Source organism: Lagenorhynchus albirostris, chromosome 6 (assembly GCF_949774975.1).
Source record: "Lagenorhynchus albirostris chromosome 6, mLagAlb1.1, whole genome shotgun sequence".
NCBI lineage: Eukaryota > Metazoa > Chordata > Mammalia > Artiodactyla > Delphinidae > Lagenorhynchus > Lagenorhynchus albirostris.
The window spans coordinates 67,277,419-67,283,522 of record NC_083100.1 but is presented as its reverse complement, the minus strand read 5'-3'; the positions used below and the strand labels follow the sequence as shown (position 1 = coordinate 67,283,522).

General features: G+C 38.1%; 1 non-coding gene across 1 annotated transcript; it reads left to right on the top strand.

The window, feature by feature from the left end:
• The first annotated feature begins 4,995 nt into the window (after window positions 1-4,995).
• Window positions 4,996-5,124, top strand: LOC132522499 (small nucleolar RNA SNORA25). Its single transcript, XR_009541241.1, has one exon. It is a non-coding gene; the product is annotated as a small nucleolar RNA SNORA25 (small nucleolar RNA).
• Window positions 5,125-6,104: the final 980 nt, after the last annotated feature.

Below are 6,104 nucleotides of genomic sequence, written 5' to 3'. Positions count from 1 at the left end.
ATAAAATCCTTAAGCTAAATTGCCAATCCCTAACTTTCTGTAAAATAGATATTGCTCTCAACCCATTTAAAAAAAAAAGGCTCTCATTTTTGCATAGATTCATAATCTGACCTTCTCCAGATTGCCAAAGCCTAAGAAATAGCTTCAAGACTAGAGATTAACCTTTATAGGGTGCACTTGACATGAATTTTTAAGAGATATAGTGTCTTCAAATAAATGATCACAACACAAATTTAAGATTCAATCAGAATTAATGGTGGTATTAGAAATGATAACTTCAATTATAAGCATAATGCATTTTCATTTCGGAGATTAATTTATGTAGAGTAGGTACTTGGAGTTTGCCCTGGTACAGCCATACTTCAAACCTGCTTGTGACCAAGAAAAGGCATTTGTGCTAGTTTGATCTTAGATAATAGCAAATGTTTAAAAAAATTAATATTATGTAACTCACTTTCCAGAAAGTTATTTTTTCCATTCATCTAAGAAAAGAGGTGTGGGTTGAAATTAAAACACTGAAGATGTGAATTTAATCAAGGAAATCTACAGTATTGTCCTCGTGTGAATTTTATATTCAACCTATGATTTCAAAAGAAGTAACTATAGGGCTTCCTTGGTGGCTCAGTGGTTGAGAGTCCGCCTGCCGATGCACGGGACACAGGTTCGTGCCCCGGTCCAGGAAGATCCCACATGCCGCACAGTGGCTGGGCCCGTGGGCCATGGCCACTGAGCCTGTGCGTCCGGAGCCTGTGCTCCGCAACAGGAGAGGCCACAACAGTGAGAGGCCACAACAGTGAGAGGCCCACGTACCGCAAAAAAAAAAAAAAAAAAAAAAGAAGTAACTATAAAATATTCTGCTGCATAACAATAAAATAAGCAATTTATCTCAGTATTATTTTTCATCACTTCACTTTTTGAAAGAAAAAGGCAGTTCTTCAAAGAGATACATGACTAAAACTATAAAGTAATTTTTAAACATGTTGACAGCTATTTTTAAAATGAGGATCAGGAAAGTTCTCCTGAAAATGAAAATAGAAGTCTCTATAACATCAAAATTATCTAAATGGAAAATTCCAAAGAAGAATTTTTTTCTCTACCTAATTCAGAAAAAAACTATTTTTAAAAGAAATTTTCCTGGGGACACTGACAAAGTAGAGTATAAAGGTATACATTTCTTAAAGTATATGGATATTGAATCCATATTTAGTACCTATAAAATACATTGGATTAATGTGATTAAAAATTTTTGTTGAACTGTAAAGCCCTGAAGTGCTAAGAAGTATAGGTAACGTTAACTAACAGCTTTCTATATGCCACACAAAATATATGTTTTAGGTACTTTGAGATAAGTACAATTATTAGTCCCGTTTTACAGATGAACAAACAAAGTGTGGAGTTAAGGTTGCTCATCTGAGTTCTCCAGGCTAAGGAGTGGCAAAGTCAGCCCTTGATCTCCAATCTGTGTGCCTCTAAAACATAAGCTTAACTCCAGCATGCTCTATACTGCCCCTCCTTAACTCCAGCATGCTCTATACTGCCTATCAAGGTGACCTGATATCCTCATATTTACTTTAGATCAGTGATCTTTTCATTGGCAATATTTAACTAATGGGGGATTTGGCACTAAGAGGTGAAAACTGGGGGCTTTGAGTGGGAATATCCACTTATCCATCTGGGCTGATCACTGAGTTTTTACCAAGTGAGTCATTTATCTATGTAGTTTTTCCATCTGCAAAATGAGAATTAGATTAGGTTACACTAGTGCACCATTTAAAGCGGTACTTCTGATACTGTTATTAGTTATTATATAAATTCATCATATAATAAATGAGGGGCCCTTCATAAAAACTCACTTTAAAATATTTCGATATAATATTCATTAATTCATCCAACATAATACTTGTTATACATTCAAAACACCTTGGTGGGTACTTCGAGGAAAAAAAAATGTCAAAAGACATTCTATGCTTTTCATGATATATCAATCTACTTGGAAAGATACAAAACACATGTAACAAGCACACAATTACTAAGCAATATACAGACCAGTGCAAAATAATATAGTAAAAGAAATTCACCTAAATAGCTAGCTGCACAGGTACAGCTAGAAAAGAGAGGTAAAGGATGGGTTTTGACCCAGAATATCAAGGAAGTGATGAAGACGGACATCCAAAGGGAAAAGGTAGGAAAGCATGAGAATGTATATTTGGGGCTAATAAAGTTGTAGAAGAAATAAGAGCTGGGAAGTTGAGGCAGGGCAATTGACAGCCTCAAAGATCACACAACACAGATTAAGTGAGAAAAAAAAAACACCTTGCTTTGACTTGCTTCTTCAAATTGCTTTTGCAATCTGGAAGACAAAAATCCTAATTCTAATATACTGTTGGCCCAAAGGGTTTGCCTAAAGAATCTATTAAATCAGTGTTCCATAAGTTAGCCCATGAGTTTCACTCTAAACAAATTGAGAGAACCAAACCCAAACATTTCCAATGCAAGTTGAAAGGTGGTTCTTCTTAGCCCAAAGTTTTCGTTTAGAAAAATACATATTTATATACTTTAGATTTTCTTCCACCTTGCTTTAATGTTGTCTTAATGACAATTGTGTCTTTTGTTTTACTTTAATCTCACTTGTGTAACTTTTAATGCTTTCTGCAAAATTCAGCAGTTTAATCTGGAGTTAAAGAAATAAAACCTTGATGACTCTTAAAGAGTTTAAAATTAATGCAGGAAGAAATTACCTTGGTTAGTCATGCCCATTCTAATTAACGGCCTGAAGTTTGCTTTTGCTGCAGAAGTGGTAGGAGTTTGATGTGAAGCCAAGACTAAGTGAATCATGCTGTATGGCTTGTTTTTAATCACTAAATTCAAGAAGCTAAAACTGCATTTTGAATGACTGTATGATTGTATACGCTATCAAATAGTAACCAAACAAGATGGGACATTAATGTGCATGACAAACAGAAATAAGTCTCTTCCTTCCTCTTTAGATTATATCAATAAAACAAGTGAATATTCTGTAGTTCGAAAGCAATATAAACACATTTTTAATGGAAGCCCACATATAACTGTCATGAATGCCTTTCCAAATAAGAATATTGTGGGCAGCTACTCAATGTCAAGACATGTATTACATTGGGAAATTTGTAATTGTTCTCCCAGAATATGCTATGAACACTGCAGTGTTTAATCAATTAATCATGCAGCTACTGTTCTGCAAACTGTCTATCAGGTAAGCTGTGACTATATTTGCATAGAGTACATGAATATGAACACAGAAAAAAAGCTTTTTTTTTTTTAACCTGCTTTCCCTTGTTCAAAGTAAAAGACAACAGGGCCAGTTGAAACTCTAGACTAAGTATATTCACACATGGCCTGAGAGTGAATGTTTCCCCTAATAACTGGCATTATTTGATATTTGATAAAAATACTGCTCACATTTTTATTAATGGGTAAAAATAATACCTAATATCTACTGGAAGATAATTACATGTCAGATACCATGGCAAGTCCTTTGCATAGAACTTCATTATTCTCAATAGTACACTATTGCAGTGTTTCTCAACTGGGACCATTTTGACCCCATGGGACATTTTGCAATGTCCGGAATCATTTTTGGTTGTCAGAATACACAGCAGAGGGGTTGTGCCATTGGCATATAAGGGGCAGAGGCCAGGGTTGCTAACTAAACATCCTTCACTGCACGTGACACCTTGTGCAACAAAGAATTATCCAGTCCAACATGCCAATAGTGCAGAGGTTGAAAAACCTTCCCCTACTTTTATCTTCATTTAACAGGTGAGAAAAATTAGTCTTAAAGAGGTTAAATAAACTGCTCAAGGTAACAGAACTAATAAGTGGTTGAGGTAGGACTCAAACTCTACATTGACTCCAAAGCCCACACCCTCTCCACTTTAGGTTCTAGCTGCATTGCACCTCACTGAAAAATCATTTACCTCATTGTACACAATCTTGTAATGCAGCAAACCTACTGCTTTGAATCAGAGGTCCTAGGATTTGGTGTAAGTAGGGCTGCTCTCTACCTGTTTGATCTTCAGGAGTCATTCCAATTCTCATCAGTAATCTGGGAGCCTAGAGCTAGAGCTTCCTTAAACGTTTCTCCTAACTTTTTATGATTCTAGCCCCAAGCCTTCTAGCAAGGTTACCTGATTGCCTCTGCATCCCTCCACTGGGTGTTAGAGTAGACCTCCCTTAGGCTTTGACCTTATTCTGTTCTCTGCTTCACAGCAAGCAGTAGAGGATTCCCTGGAGTGGCCCCCTGCTGACTTTGCCACCTTCTCCATGGAATAGAATTCTGCCTTCGGTGATGCCATGGATGACTTTTTCCACCTCTAGAGAACAACCCAAATACCACTGGGGATGTAAGGGGTGTTTGGCACTGCCCTTTCCCTCCAACTATCTATGGAGTATCAGATATTCCTTAGGGAGCCCACTAAGAGTTGACTCTCTCCCACTTTGAAGAAGTAAAGATTCCTAGGGGAGGGAATCCACAGCCTGACCTCCAAACCAAATAGCCGAGAACCCAATGTAAGTTGCTCAGTTACCTGCATGAACCCCAGGGACCAATCTAAAGCAACCCAAACAAAGTTAGCAGACAGCATGAGGCTAGATTCTCCATGCCCTGGGTCACCTTATTTTTATACCCATTGCAGAAGTAACACACATGCTCCCAAAATAGCAGCTTTACTAACCCACAGCATAAGGAGCTGTGATTTGTTTCTAGATATAGATTTAAAATAAAAGAAACAATACTTCCTATTATGTACTCTTTTGAAGGATAAGATTTGTTTCCACAGAAAATGGGATACGGAAGAACACACAAAAATGCACTAAGATATCAAGCAGAACTTAGCCCACTAATGTGGATTTCATTTCACAGTATTTACAGATGTCATTGCCAGAAGTATTTCTGGTTCTTGAAACCTGTCTATGTCATACAGTGGTGATGGGTTTTTCTGCCCCAGTTAAAAAATATATAGGCCATTTCAAAGAGGGCGCATGGGGCTATGAAACCAGGAGCTCTTAACTCTACAACCAAAGCTTGAAATTCTTCACAGGATGCTATAGTCACTCAAAAGGGCTAAGTTTTTATGAGGAGATATAAGATGTAGCCACTCATAATCATGACAGTTCACTCATAATAATCCATGATTGGTGATCTGGGAAAGTAAATAAATGTCTCAAAGTTTTAAAAATATATCATTCTCACACCCAGTTGCACACAGTAACAGTAGATAGGTAGAACATGGAATAGTCATAACTAGATAACTGGAATTTACATTAGAACCTGAACTTCAACAGATAGTTTCTTCTTATCCTCCTAAGTCACCTCTTAGATGCACTAACAAAGACCAAAATTATCCAATGTGGATCATATATCCTTGTTGGAGGAGGTCATAAAGAGGATATGACCACAGGGTGACCCAAGAACTGGTCTCCAGCAACTGAAGCAACAGCTCCTTACTCCCTCCCTTATCCTTGGAATGTACATTCTGCCCACCGTTCCTGCACTCAGAGACACTTCAAGGATGCACCCTTGGGAAAATAAGACCATCTACCTGACTGAACCCCATTAAGGCCTCTCTATAAACTCTTAGGACTCTGGCAGGTGGGTGCAGAGACCTACTCATCTTGCAGCCACTCAAGACAAGACTCTTGCTTATTGAAACTACCACCTACCAATCTGGAGCGGTCAGCCTTTTTCTTCAATGTACTGGGATCAGTTTTCAGTTTTACCCAGGGAACTCCCTAAATTGAGAATCAACATTCCCTTGTCTCCACCAAACCAGCTTCCCTCTGGCAATGGCTCTAATGATGAGTAAAGTCCAAGTAGTAGAATGAGAGGGAAACAGGAACCCTCCAATATCCAGAAACTTAAAGTTTTCTGTGAACAAGTACAAAGGAACTACAGCTTAAGTATCAGTGTCGTGAAATCCCCGTTACCCACCCCAGCCCTACCTAGCTTGGAAGAGTTTCTGCTTTAATCCTTCCGAGGGAAGCATGAGACTGCTCCCTGGAAAGGCCAGTGCAGTTCAGAAACACGGGCACATTTCCCACCAGAAAAACAATCAAGATGACAAGAACCT